The following is a 21,213-nucleotide window of genomic DNA, read 5'->3' on the forward strand; positions in this document are numbered from 1 at the left end:
GTGACAGTTGGTTACTTTCTGAGCTCCTTGGTATCTGAGCGTGGCTATAAAGTCATCAGGTAGATTTCAATGGTAATGTTTTTCAAATCTACTATTATTATTATTCTTTTATCTTTTTTATTTAATTAATTTATTTTTTATACCCACTTGCCAGATAGTACCTTCCCATAGCCTCCCTCCCCCCACTAGAGCCCTTATGCTCTGATATTCCTGCTACTGTCTGCTGTGTTGTCTGCACCCCAGCCATTCCCCAATACTTGTCCTTCTGGGGAATCTAGTCAGCCTATCTAGAGGTCTTTGTTTTAGGAAGGTCAGCTGTTTCTCATCTAGTGATAGTCAGTTGTCAATATCCCTTTGGATAAGATTGGGGTCTGCTGTTCATTTTCCCAGTTCTATGCTGGGTTACTATCTGGGAATCCCTTTGGCCACCCTGGCCAATAACTCAAAAGAAGATATCACCTGACTGGCATTGTTGCTTGTTATGTAGCCTTTAGCTATACATATGGAATCTTATGAAATTATATTGACCCTGTAATCTTCGGTTATACTTTCCTTTTGGGTGTTTAAGGCCATACAGTTGGTCCAGATAAACCGATTTATTTTTACTCTTAAGGTCATTTAAGGATCTGTTCCTCAGTTGTCACATATGCTTGGGAGGAGCCCCTGGCTCCTTTCTTTTACCAGTTCCACCTATGTGAAGGTAAGTCAAAGGTCCTGCGCAACAATGGTTGGTGAAATTTGCAGGTAAATGGATGGAACTAGAAACTGTTATACTAAGTGAAGTAACACAGACTCAAAAAAAAAAAAATCAATGTATGTTCTCCCTCATATGTGGATCCTAGAACCAAACCCTGATATAAGTATGTATCCAGACATAACTACAGGAACCATGATAATGGGAAAAAAACAGGGAGGTAAAGGAAAAGAAAACCTGAAAGAGAAGAACAGCAGGAAAACAGGCCTTAATAAGGGAGATAATGGGTAAAAATGGGGTTAGTTTAAGGGAGGGGGGAGGGAAGGGTATACAAGGAACCTAGTGGGGAAAGAAGGAGCTCAAGAGAGAGGTAGGACCATAGAAAAAGGGTATTATTAAGGGAGAAAGGGGGAAAATGGGGGCACCTAAAGTGGGAAAACCATGGTGGAGGTGAGAGACAATGCGAGAGATAAATAATGCCTTGCTAGTTTTGAAAACCACAGGGAACCATATTACTCATACAACCTGCTGACAAATCATACATAGCAGATCAAGAAATACATGTTTAGGTAAAGTTTATCTGAGAACAATTGGTCTTTGCCCAAGATTTATCTACATGACACACAGTAATTAAAAGTACCAGACTGGTGGAACTAACCTTCTTGGATGTTTAACAGACATACTTTGAGGCCTATAATAATTTGGTCAGTGGGACATAAAGGACAATTTTTGCTCCTTGCGCTCCTAGGTTGACTGGTTCCAGGGGACTATGAGCATCTCCCAAAATGTCCTGTAATTGTGGTGGGTCACCTGTCCTCTTGATCAAGGAGGCTGAGGAGACCCCAGGAGATAGACTTGATCCAGTGTCCTGTCTACATAGAGGAGGGTCAACATAGAGGAATTACGAATCATTTTCTCCAGGCTTCTAAGCGAAGCCCACCAGGGTCGAGCAGGACCTTTGACTTATCTTCACATAGGTGGAACTGGTAAGAAGGTCGAGCAGGACCTTTGACTTATCCTCACATAGGTGGAACTGGTAAAAGAAAGGAGCCAGGGCTCCTCCCAACCCAATGTGACCCCTGAGGAACTGATCTTCAAATGACCTTAAGAGTAAAAATAAATTGGATTATCTGGGCCAACTGTATGTATATATCTTTTTTACAAATTTTTCCTGTAGCCCCACCTGGCCAAGAACTTGTTATGTAGACCTGGCTGGCCTTGATCTCACAGAGACCCACTGGCATCTGCCTCCAAAGTTCCAGGGTTATAAGCATGTAACCATGTCCAGTTCTACTTATATATTTTTATTGTGATTCATTTTTACATTTAATTAATTTCGTATAATCTCTTTTAGGTAAGGTTTTGGTAGTGCCATATCAAAGAAAATATACCTCTAGGAATCATTTAAACCAAGAGTGAGCCTGCTCTGTCCTAAGGTATTCTGATTTCTCTCTGAACTGTGACTTTCTGTTCTGTCAAAGAAAGTGTCTTCTCTTATATTTATTGAACAGCACATCAGTCACAGTAAAAGCAAGGAACGAGGAACTTTGTCCTAATGAATCTGTAGCCAGAATTTACAAGGGAAGAAGTTATTTTTCTGATTCAATTGACCCAGAACACCACACAAATCTATGAACAGATGTCATCAATCTATGTCCCTTTGCTGTTTTCAGCATTTTGGTGGTATGTTATTTCTTTTCTACATTATTGTTGCTTTCAATGTTGGTCTCAAGTCTAATTGCCACATCTCACACACATACACATTGTTTGGAGTCAGAGGCATATCTGAGTCTTAGTAAGGAAGAAGGTATATGATTAAAGCTATGCATTCAACTTAGCATGAATGGATTAATTACATCTGTATTCAAAGCACAGTAAGATAAATTATATTATTTTCCTTAAAGTTAGTTAACTTTAAAGAAGCTGAGTGCACATTAGGAAAACAGATTGAACATACCCTTCTAAATGATCTCACAGCTTGTGATTAACTTGGTCCCAGAAAAGCCATTCATTCCCACAAGATTCACATTTTTTTGTAAAGATCTTCATTTTGGTTGACCTGCAACAATACCCAGTAATTTGTTTTGCAGAACTATAGTGACTTGTTTCTCTGGGTTAAGTTCCATGACCTTTCAACCTCTGAAACATGATTACCAATTACTCAACATTCTTTAACTGACCACTTCCTGGTTACCAAGACACACCCCGCCCCCTGCAAAGGCCAACTCAATGCAAGGAAGCAAGCTTTTCAATTTCTTACCTACCCTGTTCTTTCTGCCCTATAAGTAACTGAGCCTGTGAGCTGACTCTGGGTTTTGAATCTGAAACCAGAGATCCTTTTGAATTTTTTAAAATTTTTATTCTTATTAAAAGTGTGCAGTGTTGATCATCCCTTTGTTTTCCTTTCTGGGTGATCTTACATTCACTATAAAGTGAAAGAAAGTAAAGCTTTGCAAATTTTTAAAAATAGTTAAAAGATCTTTATTGTGTGTGTATGAGTGATCTGTCTGTATGTGAACCAAGTTCATGCAATGCCTATAGACTTCATAAGAGAGTACTGCTTCTCTGCGACTGTTTTACAGACAATTGTGAGCTGTCAGGTGGGTGCTGGGAACTGAACCTGGGTCCTCTGCAAAAGCAGCAAGTGCTCTTGACTGCTGCGTCTCTCCAGTCCCCAAACTGTACTTTTTGTTGCAAGTTCTCTCTCCCTCTTCTTCCCTCCATCCCTCCTTTTCTCACACCCCCATCATTCTCCCACTGCCTTCTAAATCATTCAGAAATGAATTAGTGATGTTTCATTCACCTAAATTTACAACTTACTCATTTATAGTCTCTGGCTTAAAGTTGTTTCTAACTAACCCTATTTTCCAAGATTCATGCGCTCAGCTGCCCTTTTGTAATCTATAATTCAATCACATAGATACCCATAAACATTTCACATCAACTCAGCCTTTAGTAAGATCTATTGGCCTATTATTTCTATACTTTCATTTTGTTTAACAAATATGTTTCATCTTAATCTGTCTAGCGACTGAGGAAAGTATTTGTACAAGGGAATGATGCGACCCTGATGGGTTTGAGCTCTTCCCCTCTCAACTGTTAGGCTTTGATTCCCAGTACAGAGCTTCTTTGATGACTTTGAGGCATATAACATTATATTAATATACATAAACAAAAATCTGAAGATAGAGTATGTGCTACACTCAAGGTATATCCATGTTGGGAGATAGAGAATAAATGGATTCCCTTTCCTTCCTCCTCTGGCCCTCGTTTCTGTGCTGTTCTGTTGTATATGGCCTCTTGGATAGCTTTGGAAATTGACCTATTGGTAGTGCTTGACCCAAGAAATGGCCAAGTAGTCATGTACCAGGTATTCTATTTTTTATTTTTTTCTTCCTTCCTTCACACTTCCTCCATAATGTGTGCAATCACTAAGAGTACATTTGAACATAAACTTTTTTAGACTTATGATTTCTTAGAATCTCATACTATGATAGCTATCTAGTAAAAACCAACTAACCAAGCAAACAAAAATAAAAAGCAAAACAAAACTAACAAAACAAAAAAAGTAACCCTGAACTACTGAGTCTCTCAAATTTTCTTTTCCTAGATAAAGTAGATACTCATTCCTTCAAGGACTTATGGCTTGCAATTATGAAATAATCTTTGTCTGCTCTGCTAGGAATTGCTACAAAATGTATCTTCAAAATTCATTTAGAAAAATAAATCTTTTCATCCAATACACAGTCTCTCACATCCAAACCACCATGGATGCTTGTTGGGATTTCTTCCATACCCTATTTGGTCAACTGGTTCAATGGTAACTGCATGTATTCTTCTACATAACAGAGAACAGTTCTTTTTTGTAAAAAGGGAAGACATATCTCTACTCTTCATATAACCCTTGAGAAACTTCTACATTTCCTAAGACTGCAGCTTTGACTTTAAAATATCCTACTATGAGACCCTGATCATTTTCATCCCTGTTATTTGTCTCACCACATGTTCCTGCTGCAAGTTTATTCTTCGCTCCTAGTCATAGAATTCCTTTTTGAACGTCAGACCTCAGACTCTATTATGCTCTTTCACTTGCCCTATTTTATTAGCTGATTAAACCCATAATTTATAAACATTTGAGCACAGTGCTAGACATACAGTAGGATATAGTTATCATTTTTATGTTACATTTTAGAATAGAAATATCCATTATTGTTCCCGTCTTGGTCTTTTCATCAGTGAAATAAATACATTTTTGGTTTGCATAAGCAGGATATGGAAGATAACAAGATACCCTGGTCATTCGGTGGAAATGATTATTAGGCTAATCATTACTGAAATGCTTCCGAGATGAATTACCGTAACAATATTTTTCTCACATTTGAAGTGTTCATCATCATTTGTTTGGATGAGTGAGTGGGTTGTGTTTACTGACTTCAGGTATTCCTCCATTAACCTGTTAGCACTCTCCTCCCTTCTCTTCTGAGTCCATTCCTCCCATCATCCAATAGCTCAGGATACAACTGGCCCTGTTTCTTCCATGGCTCTCCGTTATTCTGCTTATTCTTTACGGCAACTTTTTTTCTGGTCTTTGCTCCTCCTTCCCAAGATTCTCTTCCATTTCCTATTTTCTTTTTGCTAATACAATCCCAGGATTTCTCAGTGTTTCTTATCAGGGTTGGCAGTGGTTTGTTGCCATGGAGACGGTTTCAGTTCCTTGCCCACAGGAGGGAGCCCTCTACCTGTGAAAGGTAGGCTCAGAGTAGCATGGTTTTGTGGCTGTTCTGGGAGAAGACAGTGGAGATGGAAACAAGCAACAATGGAGACATAGATGGTTTGTTTTCCATAGACTACATTTCTAGATGTGCAAATACGGCACAGAGTCATATCCTCGAGCCTCGAATGAAAGGCACACTAGTCACCTGTACAACACAATATGAATTGTGCACTAAAGTTCATTGACCAATGTTCCTTCTCATTTTCTTTGATTTGGAATTTCTACATAAAATATATAACAAAATACTGATAAAACTAGACAGTAGCTAGGTTAGGACAGTTATCGTAGAAAAGAAAAAAACATTCAAAATGAGTGGCTCTAAATGCGGCTATATTTAAACAGACAATGCAATGGCATTTGCTAGACAATTCTAAGGGTTTATAAGATTTTTATGTGCTTAGAGAAGTCAAATCTTGAAACAAAGAAAACTTCAAGTTAATCTCTCCCCACTCCCCACTGGGGGACATATGCTGAACTGAATGTAATTTTTTTTTTTTTTTTCTGAGACAGGGTCTCCCTGTAGCCCCAGCTGGCCTGGATTCGCTATGGAAACCAGACTGGCCTTGAACTCCCAGAGATCCACCTCTCTCTGCCTCCTGAGTGCTGGGATTAATATAATTTTACTCAGGGTCAAAGAGTAACTTCTAGATGAAAGTACCTGGATGTGCTCTTTCTAGGTGTCAAACACTGTTATCCTCACATCTGTACTGCATGGATTCCCAAGGTGTCAAACCCTCACATCGGTACCATACAGACCCTGAGACCTTGGCATTTCCAGATCCTTCGATCAACTCAGGCTTCTGCTCATTCCTCCACACTGCCCAGTATGATGGAGCACACAGTGATTTTGCTGAAAATGGTACTTTAATTGATGGCTGTTTAAGTAGGTAGGATGCTCATGGTTACACTTAAAATAGTCACACCACATATATATTGCCTTTCATATGCTCAAAAATAAAGAAAATGTATTAAAAATTCTTTAATAAGTGTTTAAGTCAAATAGTAAGATGCTGGTAGTCAAAATCGATGGGACAAAACACATAGTTGTCATAACAAAAATATTCGGCCTAGAGCCCCATATTTCTTGCAAGAATAAGAAGAAAAAGAGACACATTTACTTGTTAATTGTAGGTAAAATTGGCAAGAAAATAGGAAAAATGATTAAAATCACACCTCATGTTTTCAATGCTCTAGTCAGACATTGCTAATTTATCCTAAAGAATGTTGGTAAAGGGCAAATGATTAGATTGTGTAAGTAAAACATATTGAAAAACATATGTAATCGCTTCTTAAGGTTAGAAATTTAGGGCAACAGGTCCTCTTACTAAGCCTACATTAAGTACAACATTTACTAAACAAACCAAATATTTCAGTTCTATGCAGAGCAAATAAAATGAATGGGCTGGGCTGTCTGTTTACCCTGGCATTCACATACCTTTACTTCATGGTGCATGGGAATGACTTTTACAATATGAACATCCTCTGGAAAAATTACTGTTATTTAACCTTGAGACCAAAAAGTAAATCTTAGCTTGTTTATAATGTAGACAAGCTTATGGAGCCTTGAGCTCTGCTTGTAACCTAAGCATACAGCTCATGACCCTTTCTTGCTCTTGACACACAGCAGTGCATGAACGCGCGCGTGTGTGTGTGTGTGTGTGTGTGTGTGTGTGTGTGCATGTATGTGGGTGTGTGCTCATGTTTATATATTTATTGGCAGCAATGATTGCCCCACTGTGCTGCAGTCAACAGTGATTGAATTTATAGTCTTTTTGTGGTTGCGTGTGTGCTATTCTAGGTCAACATGAGTCAAAATGGACATAGACATCAGATTAGACGGCTCTAGTTTTACTTTCCCACTTCATGCTAGATCGTGTTTCAATAACAGATAGTGTGAGCCTTTGTTCAGGAGTTTAGGACAAGAGAATTCCGGAGGAACAGCTTCTCAGAGCAGTTCAGGTTTCTCTTGGCTGACGTGGATGCTAAGAGTTAGACAGTCTTTATTAAAGCTTCACCATAACATGGCATTGCATAGTAACCACCACAGTGGTGTTCTTAGCATGGACTGTTTACTCATCTTGAGTTTCACACGCCTTCCCTGTAGAGGTTTTCTCAACATTCACATTGCATGTATACGAGTTTTCATTCTATAACGCTTCAAATTTGTCAGTGTTAATTTTAAAAATGTATTATATTTTAGTAACTGAAGGTAATTTAGGAGCCATACTTTTCTATACTTTTTTTTTTTCTGAGAAAGGGGTCTCACTATGCAGCCCACTCTGACCTGGAGCTCAAAGAAATCCTTCTGCCTCTGCCTGCCAAATGTTGGGATTAAAGGCGTGAGTCACCATGCTGAGCCATACTTTATTGATAGATGTCAAACTAATCTAAAGTTTTGTAAAGAAACAATATTCCTCTTACAGAAAGGACAATTATTTTCTATTTCAAAAGAAACTAAAGAAAAAATTAAGTTTTAAAAATTCATATACACTGAAAATTCATGAAAGTTTACAAATTTTTAGTCCTCATTTGTTGCCGATACTCAGGGAAAAGCTGGCAATTTAAAATAATAAAAACAGTGATAATAGTATGAATTAAAATAATAGAATCTTTTTATTTCCAACAAAAGCTTGTGGTCTGCATGGAATAATCTCATTAAGGAACGAAGCTTTTATTTGTAGCTGTTTCCTTGTAGGTGGACAAAGAAAGCACTGGAGGCTTATGATACTGACTAGCGATTCCTCAAAGCATATTAATGTCAGACACTGGGTGGAACCTCACACATTCATGTGATTGCTGTACACAGTCTAGAATGGAAACACAGGAATGGACAAAAGTGAGCAAATTAGAAGAATTCTGTAAGAATTAGATGAATTCTGTAAGAATTCCGTAAGAATACAATTGGTTGTATTCAACAAGCAAATAAAAACACCACCGGCACCATGCAATTAAAAACTTATCATAGTGGAGAATTATTGAGGGAAAAAGGAGTTTCAAACTTTTCAAGTCAACAAGATGGCTTAGAGGTAAAGGTGCTTGCTGTCTGCCCAGCTCTATGACCCGTGTTGGATCCCGAGAACCACATGGTGAGGGAAAGAACTGACTCCTGCATGCTGTCTTCTGCATCCATGTTTGTGGTGGTCTGCACTCATTACCCCACTGTATGCATATACTCCTATATACACACAATAAATGAATGTTAAAATTCTCTTGATCAAACGCTTAATCTATTGCTAAGGGTTGACTAAGATGATTGTGCTTTAGCACTGAAGTCTTACAAACCCAGGTTTCTATGGGAAATTACATATAATATTTCTTCAGTTCTAATGATTTAATATTGTTTTTCTTAGAAACAAATTAAATCACTTCATGTACTAAATAACATAAATGAGTATAACTTTAAGTTACTTAAACTTGAGGTTGAGTTTGATTTTCTTGTTGGACATGAAAATAAACCATTGTTTTAAAAACTTTTTGCATGATACAGTCCAAGCTGCCAAGTACAATTTTCTCTAAAGCATAAACACATTAAATGGTCATTTACAAAGCCTTGGCTGTGGAGAAATGAGCAATTGGCTTGATCTTTTTGTCCTTTTCTACACTAATCATCAATTACGTATTTGGCTTTTGAAAGCTAAGGTGGGAATCTAAATTATATCAGGTTTTCTCACTTGACCTGTCTTACTTTCATTTCAGGCTTAAGGATAATTACTCCAACTACATAAAAATACCTTTGATAGGTTATTTTACAAACAAGTCTTTTTACCAAGTGAAATGATGCAGATTTCTTGGCCCAAATGTAAGAATACAGACAAGTTATGCCGAAAACTCTGGACATCATAACCCCAAGTACAGGTCTAAAGGAAAAGACTGTAATTCAAAATATGGCATTTTATGGTAGGGAAACTCATAGTTTCTGTTTATTAAAAATATTCTGTAAATACTTCTTCATTAATGAACTAACTGACTACAGTTACCTTTAACAGCTATCTGGAATGGCTTTTCATAATTGCGTGTTTTCTGCCTTTCACACATGCATTATTTTCTACATTTTAATGTTTCAAAGTTTGTTTAGGAAGATGAGAGGGGTGTGATGGGGGGGGTTTGCTACATACTTCGAACCTTGTTATGTGCTATAATTTCTGGTCCTTCCTCTGGAACCCTTCATACATACCAACTTTGCTTTAGAATGCTGGGCAAGCTTCTCCATATCTCTTTCTTCCTGATCATGCTTTATATTAATCTTGGGTTTTTAAGTTTATTTTTTATTTTCTTAGGCAGGGTTTCCCTTAGCCCCAGCTGACCTGTAACTCACTAGGCAGTGAAGGCTGACCTGAATCTCACAGAGATCTGCCTGCTGGGATTAAAGGTGTATATCACCATACCCAGAGTTATATTAATCTTTGTATCAAGATCTTTATTCATTTTCCTACTGAGTCCATGTTTTGCACAATATAGTAATGATGTGGAAAGGAAATATAGCCATTCATTTAGTTTCACTTTGGTATACGTCTAACATTGCTTTATGACAGATCTTATTGTTTGGAATATAATACTCACCTTGTAGTGGTTTTATAAAAGCATAGTAAAATCAGAGTTGAAAAAAATAAAACCAAAATGGAGAAAGCAACCAATACCATGTCTGTCTAGTGGATCATCTACATGTCACTGCCTTGCTAAAGCACCTGCAATAATACTCCATTAAAAACGATCTTCACTCTGCCCTAAACATCTGCCTATGTAAACATACCTACATAAGGAATTTCTAGTGAGTGGTGTTAGGTCTCTAAGCCCCTGGGCCATAATGACATAGGCTGTACACCCATCAATGCTGTGACAATATGCAGGAATCTGTAAGTCCTGTATGGGGACTCAACACAGGGCTCCAGGTCTTTGGAGAGATCAACCTCTGCCCAAGCCCTCTATGGAGAACAGGCTTCCCGATTTCTCCATGTCAGTCTCTTGTTGCCCTCTCTGTGCTCAGCTCATCCCAAGGCCCTGTTTTCCTGTAACAATCACATTATAGCAACTTCATTTCTTTGGCAATATCTAGTTCATTTTTACAATAATAACACTGACTAACATTTACAAATTTCACGACGATTCAGTAGACCACTAACTGCAACCCCTTTATTCCTTGTTTTTTATATAAAGCCATTTGGGAGGAAATTAGCCTTCTTTTATAGGTCAACTGAATCTGTATGTGTCTGTTACATTTGCTACTACACTGCCTGATTGTCAGTCTGAAATTTTGTTTACATTTTTCTGCCTTCCTATAACTACTGTACTCTAAGTTCTCTGAGGGCCACATGTATCTTTTTTTCTTTTTATTGGCATGTATTAATTATACAAATAATAGATTTCATTATGACATTTTCATGTATGCACATGACATATTTTGATCACATTCATCCTCATTTCTCTCTTTGACTCCCTCCCATTTCTCTTGATATCCTTCCTTTTCCCAGATAGTCCTGTTTCTCCTCTCTTATGTAGTGTGAGATGTGCAGTGTGTGTGTGTGTGTGTGTGTGTGTGTGTGTGTGTGTGTGTGTGTGCACCCATGTGTGTGTGTGTGTGTGTGTGTGTGTGTGTGTGTACCCATGAGTTTCATCAGAGTTGCTTACATGAACATGGCTGAGGAGTTATTTACAGAAGCATGAGTAACTTGCCAGTGGCCACACCACTGAGGAAAATGTCCCCCTCAGCAACCAATAACTGCCTATAAATACTCACAGCAGGGTGTGTCCTCATAAACCCTTACTCCATCCATGTCAGAATGGCAAGGGGCCTAATCCTGTGCAGCTTTTGCACAGCTAAACACAGTTCCTACGTCATAATAAGTGCAATAGCCCTGTCAGGCCAGAAGACAGCGTTCATGACACTTCTCTCCATCCTCCAGCTCGCCCACTTTCTGGTACTCTTCCACACTGTAGTATTGCTGAGTCTCGGAGGCGATGACGCAGAGGCTGCATTCAATGATGAGCTTTCAGTTTTCACTTCTCAGCACTTTGACCGACCAGTTCTGATTTTCTGCAATGACTCCTGCTACTGCAGAAAGAAACTTCTTTGGCCAAAGCTGCCAGCAGCACTAATCTATGGTACAGTCATAAATATTTAGAAGGCAGTTCGATGGATGCAACATGTCCATTTAGCAAAACAAAGAGAATCAGTGTCCCCACTAGGATCTATGACCTCCGCAGACATGGGCTTTTGACCATGCTTACAGACCCAGCCATGGTACCATAAACCATTAGCTACAAGTACATGAATCATACAGTAGAGCTGTAGTCAATATGTACTGAAGGACTAAATCCTCATGGCAGTAACGAGTACCAGGTACACACTTTACACTCAGAAATTCCTGGTGTAGGGATGTTGGAAAGCTGCTCTCATTGTAAAGAAAATTTAAACCTGGAGATTCTAACCTGAGGTAATTCTATGCTGCTCTCTTCACGTTTTCTTAAATCCTGTAGAGCCTCAGATTTGCTTTCATGGAATCACAGTATACTGTTGGTGTTTAATTGTTTCTGTTACTCTCCTTTTTTTATTCTGCTTAGAAATTCAAATTAGAAACTGGTGATTTTTAAAACTAAATAGGAAACTGTAATTGAATGAGAACGATTTGCTCTGGAGTTTCTGAAAAGGGAAGATTATCATTTGGATGAGATCAAATTAGACAAGTGATGGTAAATATTGAGACTGATAAATTAGAACTGAGATAGACAAAACTATCTTGAAAATCAGAGTTCATGATCCTAATCACACTATTATTGAAAATCAGAGGAATGAGATGTTGAAATTAGCCTTGTAGCCAAGATTATTTTTCCTAAGGGAAATACTGTGGAGCTCTAGGATACTGATCTGAGCTTTTGCTTTGTTTTTATTGCTGTGCTTTTCCCAAGCCTTCAAAATTTGGCCATTGGGAATGATACTACAACTGATTTGGTTTTAGCTGGCCCTCATTAAAGTCTAATCGGCTTATGTAACCTATTTTATATGTTTCTGTACCATTTGCTGAATAGTGTCTTCTCAAAATAACATTTTAATATCTTTATCAATAATAAACATAAGCAAACTTGTGAACTTAATAAAAAATACAATTTTCCTGTTCCCAAGCAGTAATGAAAATAAGGAAAATCGTGTGCTCGGGGAATACCATATAGAAAAAAAAATTCTGTATTTTATGTGCAGACGAAAGAGGTAGCAAGCTAGCCTGAAACAGGAAGCCAATACAAGGCTCTGCACTCATTGGAAATATACTTTTGTTCCCTAATTTTTCTGTAGATAGCAGTAAGTACAAGCAGGACTCCCTAAAGGAATGTCCAACCATATGTGTTTCTATTATCACTAAACCAGGAGAAAAGGGGCGGTCACTCCCTGTGTACCTAGAGGAAGTAGATGAAGAAAGTGAATAAAATGTTAAAGGAAGAAGAAATCTCATTACATTAGAAACAAAACAAAATGCATAATAAAAATTCATTGATTGGAGAGATAATAAAAATTTATCATTGGAGATATGATTCAGTTGTTAAGAAAACTAGCTGTTCTTGGAGAGGACCCAGGTTCAATTCCCAGTACATACATGGCCGTTAACAATAGTCTGTAACTCCAGCTCCAAGAGAATCCAACACTCTCTTCTGACTTCTGCAGTTAGTGCGCCACACGGCAACACTTGCACACATGCAGGTAATGCATTGATACTCATAATGTAAAAGCACTAAAAAAAATTCATTAATTATTGATTTGCTTAAATATTAATTTTCCTTCTAATCTAATCATTTTTAAACATTGCATTTTAATACCTTGCAGAATTTATTATGCTTTATAATTTAACTTAGAAAGCATTCAAATTATTTTATTTTGAACATTCCAGATAACACTAATTTTATAGCACCCAAATATTAATGCAGAGTAAAATAGTAATTTCATTCGAAAGAAACTAATAAATCCTAAGCTAATTTTATAGATTAAATCAAATATAATTAACTTTAAGGGTATTTGACTTTTAAAATAACAAAGATATTGTATGTGTAATTCTTCAGTAGGTTTTTGGAGTAATCCATATCCTTCTGGTTTTCTATACTAGCTAGGTACTATTTCTCTCTCTCTCTCTCTCTCTCTCTCTCTCTCTCTCTCTCTCTCTCTGTTTATCCTCCCTCTTCACCCTCCCATTTAAAGTGTCCCCATTTTCCCCATTTCTCCCTTGGTAATTTCTGTCTGCTGTGGTCCCATCCCTCTTGAGTTGCTTCTTCCCCTTTATTCCCGTAGTTCTTGGTATACCCAAAGACTACCTAACAAGAAACAGTGACAGGAAGGAGAAATATTCCTTTGAGTTGTTGGCAAGTTAGTCCAAAAGACTCCCAGAATTACACAGGCTATTGCTACAGTCCTTGATTATCTTCCAGAACTTGATGGTAAGACCCTATTGCTGAAGACAGGACATACTTTGGACACAGGATTTGGAGCAACAGAGCTGGAACTGACCTGGAAGCCACCTCCCCTGAAGGCTAGCTCTCATAGCTTTGGAGAGCAATACACAAGCTGCTAACCTAGCCAAATACACATAGCTGGAGAGGTCATAGATCTTAGAGAAAACTCCAAGGTTATCACATCTGTAGACAAATGTAATTTCTTACTAGGTTGAAAATATGAATCCTTAAATTTATAGAGAAGTATACTGGTCACCAACCATCAAAGACCCTTCTTTTTCAAGAGACAGAGTTCTATAACTGGTCACACACGCAGATTGTCTGTGAATTGTCCAAATCTAAGTGGCACGTCTAGGATGCAACATCTATACCTAAAGCTTCATGGAACATAGAACAAGGGATGAAGAGAACACTAATGCATCTTTCAGTTCTCATCAATGAAGCTCCCTCACACATCAGAGGACCAGGAACAAAAAAGGTCACAAATGGCAAAAATGCAGAGAATAAGAGTCTGCAGAGTGTGGGTTCTTGGACAGGACAGGACTCCCATATTTAAAATCCACCCATCCAGGGCTCAGGGACCATTGCTGAAGAGGGGGTAGAATGATTGTTAGGGCCAGGGAGGAGGTGTATGACTATATGGAAATAATCCTACAAGCACCTGGGACCCTGCTCATACAAACCTACAGCAATGGTGTCAGCATGAACAAGATCCATGCAAACCCAGCACAAAACTGTGGAAATGAACAGCAGGACCCATTCTTAGTCAAAGAATTATTGGCAGCTGATTACTGCTGGGTGAGGACGAGCTGATCTTAAAGGGAGGGACTCTAGAAAGGCTGACTCGATGTCAGTATATGAAATTGCACTGAGGGACATCTGGAGACATTAACTTTACGTGCTAGGCCTTAACACAAATGACAGAATGTTATGAACTCCAGTTCAGGCTTATGGGAGGGTGCCAAAGGGCAAGGGATTGTGAAGATGATTTTCTGTATGAAATATACCAAAATTCAACAAAAATTTTTAAATAATAAAATATTCAAGAAGAAGGGATTTGAATTGGGAGGAAATTATGTATATTTTTATATTACATTGTTAGAAAATACAGCTTTTATTATACAACGGCAAAAGATCATTGTTTACATTATTTCACAGCAGGAACAGTTGCCTGCCTAAGACTAGAATTGTGGACTTAGATTAAAAGTGTGTCCTAGGGTCAAAGAGAATCAATACTTAAATCCAGATGTGGATGCACTGTAGTAAAAACTGCAGAAGAGCAAAGGAAAGACAAATGCCCAAGTCAGTGGAGAGCCAGTGTGGTAGCGCACACCTCTGGTTGGGGAGCTAAGGGAGGAGGAGCAGGAGGCAAGGGCCAGGCTGGGATAATACCTGAGCTTGTCTCAAAAGTAAACTTAAAGATAAAAATAAAGGAATCGTGGATGTAGCTCAGTGATAGAGGCCCAGCATTTACAAGACTGAGTTCAATGACCCTGCTGTCTCCCAAAAAGCAAAAGCAAACCAAAATAAAAACAATAACCAAGATGTGAGGCTATGGCTGCTAAGAAATGGGTAGAGTGTGGTCTGATTTGGAAGGAAGGAGAAAATTATTGTTAAATATGAGTTATAAAAATCTAAGCATGATGGGGAGGTGGAGATGGCTCAGCATTTGCAAAGCATGTATTGCTTTTGCAGAGGACCAAGGTTTGGTTCTCAGCACACACATCAGGCATTTAACAACAGCCTGTAACTATACTTCCAGCAGACCTGTCGTCTTCTGGCTTCCAAGGGCACCTGTATGTACATGGCACATACACATATACATAAAAAAATCCAAGTATGGAAATGAATGTAAAAGTAAGTTGAAACATATCAAATAATATATTACAAATGTATTCATAATTATAGTGTTCACATGAAAGATTAATCTGTCTTATTAAAACACTAGAAAATAAGAGTTTGGGTATAAAAAAATTAGGTACTAAAAGAAATTTATTTTTAAATACTGTAATACTGAACTTGAATTTCATCTTGAGGAAAAAAAACACCAGCAACCTATAGCCATGAAATTAAAAGAGAAGTGGATTCTTCCCTAGCAGCAAACAAGTACTGGTTTGATAGTATTTGAACTGTAGCTGTTACACACCATTCCGAGACCACTAGGGCAGAGTGAGGCTTTTCCCTGGCTTCTGATTCGTGTTTGGTTACAGTAAATCTACAGGTCATTAATACCTATTTTTTAAAAAAAATTGCAAAAACTTATTGAGAATTTCATACATGCATATAATGTGTTTCGATCAAATCCATGCCCACTCCCTCCCTTCCAGCATTCCCCCCTCTGAAGAGGTAACCCTAAAATCTTTTAAGGATTAGATAAAAGCTCCCAAATACTTCTGACATTTTTGGCCTTTGGAACAGAGTATTTTGCTAAGAGGTCCAAGGACATTTTGACTTTTAGCCAAGAAACTTTCACATTTCTTTGGGGTCGTTTTACCCTAACTGCCTAGCCAATTCCTACCTCCTATTCTTATCATGCCATCCTCTGAAGGGGTTACCCAAATTGCCAATAGGGAATAGGGACGCAAACCGCTCTGGCTTCTTCCATGCAGAACAGGACTCAGGGTGAGGCAATTGGCGTACCCCTTCAGTGGTCTAGCTAAAAGACTCCCAAATTGAATAGTTTTTTTCTAAGTCCTCACATCTGTCTGAGATCTGGAGAAATTTTCAGCAATTATTGCTTCAATTTTTTCATGGTCGGAGGTCTGGGCTGGGTGTTTCTAGGTTCTTGACCTCTTATCCAAAGCACTGGAATAAGTGCACACACATTTTCAAAATAGCAGGGAAACTATTCAAAGCAAAGTGAGAGCACAGACCAGAAAGAAAGAATCCTGTCAAGAGTGCCATCAGGCCACGTGAGTGAAGGTCACTTGATTGGTGGGCCATAAACAAGTGCAATACGATTCACGGGACAGATGGAGATTCTTTTCACCCGTTAATAGTCAAAGATGAAATCCTCTATGTCTTCCCCTCTGACTTCTGCAGGTCAGTATGTATAACTTTCAGTGACTTTGAGAGAGTAGAAGGACTGCCTGCTTTTCGGGATAAGGTGCCTGCAGAAATTTTAGCCAATACTTCTGAAAACGCTGGCTTCTGTCTACCTAAGGAAACCGTCTGGGCTCAGGAGTGCTGAATGTGAGCATCTGCAAGAACGGAGCACCCATTATCATGTCTTTCCCACACTTTTACCAAGCTGATAAGTTCATTTCTGCAGTGGAAGGCATGCATCCAAACGAGGAGGACCATGAGACATTTGTGGACATTAATCCTTTCACTGGAATTATCTTAAGAGCAGCCAAGAGATTCCAAATCAATGTTTATGTCAGAAAGTTAAATGATTTTATTGAGACAGGAGACACAAGGACCATGGTTCTACCAGTGATGTTTCTCAATGAGAGTCTTCTAAGTCGACTAAAGTCTGTGATTAACACTACTTTGACTGTCACCAACATACCCTACATCATCAGGGAACTGGGTACGTTCTTTGGCTTGATCTTCACGTGGCTTGCGTGCCAAGGACGGGGACCCATGGATGAGGGATCGGCAGATGAAAGAGCACCCCTCGTACGAACCTAAGAGAACTTAGCTGTCACCTGAGCTTGCAGAGAGAACCTGTGAGCTTCCCTGACCTGGACCAGAAAAGTGGAAACCCTGAGTGGAAACCCGGCATCCTCACAGGCTAAGCCACAGTGCCTGCAAGTGAGAAGAGCATTCTGACCAGAGGGTGAAGAGCAAGCCATTATGTAAAGATGTGGACATTATGCTTTATAAAACCGTGTGGTCTCTAAAATTGTTTCCATGTGTCTAGGGAGTATTTAATAAACTATTGTACAGAAAAAAAAAAAGATTGGAATTGTGATCTTGAATAGGGGAGGGGTGCTCAGAGGGTCCTAATCCCTCTCTGCTGATCCAATGGCAACTGATGGATCTGGGGGAGAGTCAGTCCCTGTCTTCAGTTGTTTCCCAAATTTTAACCCCCCAGGCTCTAAACCGATGGCCACACAGACTGTCCTGATTAAAATCAGCTCATGAAACAAAACAAAAAGACACGATTGTAAGAAAGGGACCTGTAGAGAGGATGTAGGGGTCCTAGTGAGGCAGAAGGGATAGAAGGGAGGGTGGAGGGTGAAAGTGAACAAAAGTAGTGTGTGCACTTGTGAAATTTCTAAGGGACAAATTTAGTCAGTAAAAAGAAATCCTTAGCAAATGGAAGCATTTCTGATCAAAGTTACCAACAGCGCAAGTCTATGGGTAGAGCACAAATATTTAGAAGATAATTTGGCAGCATGACCATTTAACAAAATAACAACAAAAAATTTGTTTTAGAGCTTAGACCTCCCCAGCCTCGGACATTTGGCCAGAATTGTAGTACCGGGCATGAAATCCCTACTGTGGAAAAAGCCTTATGTCCAATCATAAAGAGGTTAATTACCCATAACAACCATGTTGCTATTTTACCAGTAGGCATGTCTTGCATGGCAGGCCAGTATTGCAGCATGCACGGTTCAGTGCCAGGCAAGACCACTGATGTCTTTTCTCCCGTAGCATCCTGCATAGAACCTTTCAGCACTGTAACAGCTAACTGGAGGGGAAGGTTCCAGGTCAATTTGAGATTGATTTCTCTATGTCTGTAACTATGTGGTGTCTTCAACAACTGAGCTTTGGTGCTTAAACAGGGGCGATGGCAACAGCCTGTATTGTTTTAGATACCTCTGGGGGCTCCTTGACCAATAACTCTTAGGGATGCATCCCATGCTTTTTATTGAAAATCTGATCTAATAACCCATGTCTTCTGGAAGCCACATTGCCCACTCACATAGGATAATGCTTATCGAACTCTTTTTTGGGGTTGTATTTTGAAATTATTGTACTAACAAGTGGGTTTCATAAGGCTTTTTCATAGATCCTTGCTATAACCCACCTGCTACCCCACCACCCTCTCACCCCCATTCCTGCTTAATCCTCCCTCTTTTTCATTCCACATACATGATACTATCCTTCTTATTGTTTTGCAGCTGGCTTGTAAGGTAATCAATCAGCTTGATATTTCTTTACCTAGCCTCTTCCTTTCGGTTATCGCTCCCTTCGTCCCAGGACTTCCTCATACCCCCTCCCCTCCCTGCCTAAGCCTTTCTGCTTCCAGTATACCACCTTACTACTTTTGTTCCTATCTATCCCTCCGCCCTTAATACGCCACCCCCCAAAGGCCCCTTCCCGGTCTCCTGGCTTCCACTTGTGCTTCCCAGTAAACACATAAAACACAAGTTGAAGCTAACATGTGAATAAGAGAGTACATTATGGTATTTGTCTTTCAAGGCCTGAAATACAGCACTTAGTAGGATGCTTTTTTCCCAGTTACATCCATTTACTTATGAATTTTGCAGTTTCATTTTTTACAAATGAATAATATTTAATGGATTATATGTAACACATTTTTAATCCATTCATCTGTTGAAAGACACTCATGCCGATTCAGTTTCTGAGACACGGTGACTAGAGCAACAACACGGCAGTCAGTGGAGGGGTGTGTAACTGGTAGTGATGCTACTGGGAAAACAAGCACTCATGTGTAAACTGAACATCTGTATCAGCCCCACTGCCACCAAGGCTCAGGGAACATTTCAGTGAGGAAGAAGAAAGGAAGCGAGGACTGGACGATGGGGAGGAGTGCTGACGAGGTCATCTTCTGAGCATGACATGGCTACCACAACCACGAACTCACAGCGGTTGGGGCTACTTGCACAAGACCTGCACGAGATGAAGCCAGCAAACATTTCAGTATAGGTGGGTAGTTGATTTTCAGGCCCCAGTCCTTGCTGAGGACCTATTGGCAATGTATAATTGCTTGGGGAGGCAGAATTATTATTTTTGAGGATGTGGCCACCGGTAGATATCCCATACTCCAGTGAATGGCCTCACACACATTCACATATGGGTAGAACTAAATGGACCTAATGATTTATGAAAAATAAGAGTAATAACGTTAGTTAAAAGGAATTTACACAAAGCTTTTTATGTATATGTAACTTAGAGCAGATGATGGTTAATAAAATTTAAAATAATGAAATGCTGTATAATATTCGAAATCACATGCAAATGCTATATATATTAAAAAATTATTACCTAACTGAAAGAAAGTGGTTTTTTACTATATACCAAAAGCTTTTTCTCTACTTCATAATCACATACTGATTTTTTAAGTTGAAATAGCAAGCATGAAACTAATTACTACCGATTAACCGACTAATTTCAACTATTGAGAAACCAACACTCTGAACTTTCAAACATAAAAATCCAATAACTGGGTCTATCGTTAGTCAATAACAGATGGTGAAGGGCTTACAGGGCTCCTACCCCTTCCTGCAGGAGTATTGGTGATTAGTGGATTTTGAGTGTGGGACAGTCATTATGTTCAGTTATACATCCATTCGTGAGGTAATTAGGCTCCAATGGACAGATCTATACACATGGCCACACCACCCACTCTGGTTAAATTCTGAGTCACAAAACACAAATGATGTGACTGTGAGAACCGGACTTGTAGACAAGAGGGAGGGTTGTCAGTGTGTGAAGGAGCTAGGCAAGGGCAGGCTGAGGGTAACCAGAATGGGTTGCACACATATATGAATTGTCAAAGAATGAATAAATAAAAACTACAATAGTATGTTTTTGAAAACAATGGAGTAATAAAAAAGAATATTGGAGTTCATTTCAGTCTGCCCCTTAGTGGTATTTCCTTGTATGAAATGGCTAGTCTTTCTGAGTGTTTTTTATTTCTCTTCTACTTTCTATACTGTTGTGGCCATGGAATCTGCACTCAGAAAAAGTTTTCCTGGCAGTTATGCTGAATCTATATTCACTTTTCAGTTGCATACCTCTGGGAATAACATTTACAACATGGACATAACCTATATGAAAGACTTTTACTGAACCTTGCAACCCAAAAGTTACTGTTATAATGTAAACAAGCTCACTGAGCCATATAGCTCCTTTGTTACCTGAGCATGTGATCTTAATCTCTCAGCAACCCTCCTTGCCCTCCACCCAAGACAGTGTATGAACGTGTGTATGCCTGCTCTTCATGCTAGAAATATTGTTTCAATAAAAAAAGGAGCAAAGCTCTTCCTCAGGACACAGTTCCAAGAAACACCTGAAGCACACGTATTCAGCAGTTTGGGTCCACTCTTGGCCTTAGGCTGATACTAAGAGTGAGATCCTGAGAGAGAGAGAGAGAGAGAGAGAGAGAGAGAGAGAGAGA

General features: G+C 39.0%; 1 pseudogene; it reads left to right on the forward strand.

The window, feature by feature from the left end:
- The first annotated feature begins 5,041 nt into the window (after positions 1 to 5,041).
- Positions 5,042 to 17,531, forward strand: LOC103729213 (annotated as a pseudogene).
- Positions 17,532 to 21,213: the final 3,682 nt, after the last annotated feature.

The sequence above is a fragment of the Nannospalax galili genome, unplaced genomic scaffold, assembly GCF_000622305.1.
Source record: "Nannospalax galili isolate Female #2095 unplaced genomic scaffold, S.galili_v1.0 scaffold131, whole genome shotgun sequence".
NCBI lineage: Eukaryota > Metazoa > Chordata > Mammalia > Rodentia > Spalacidae > Nannospalax > Nannospalax galili.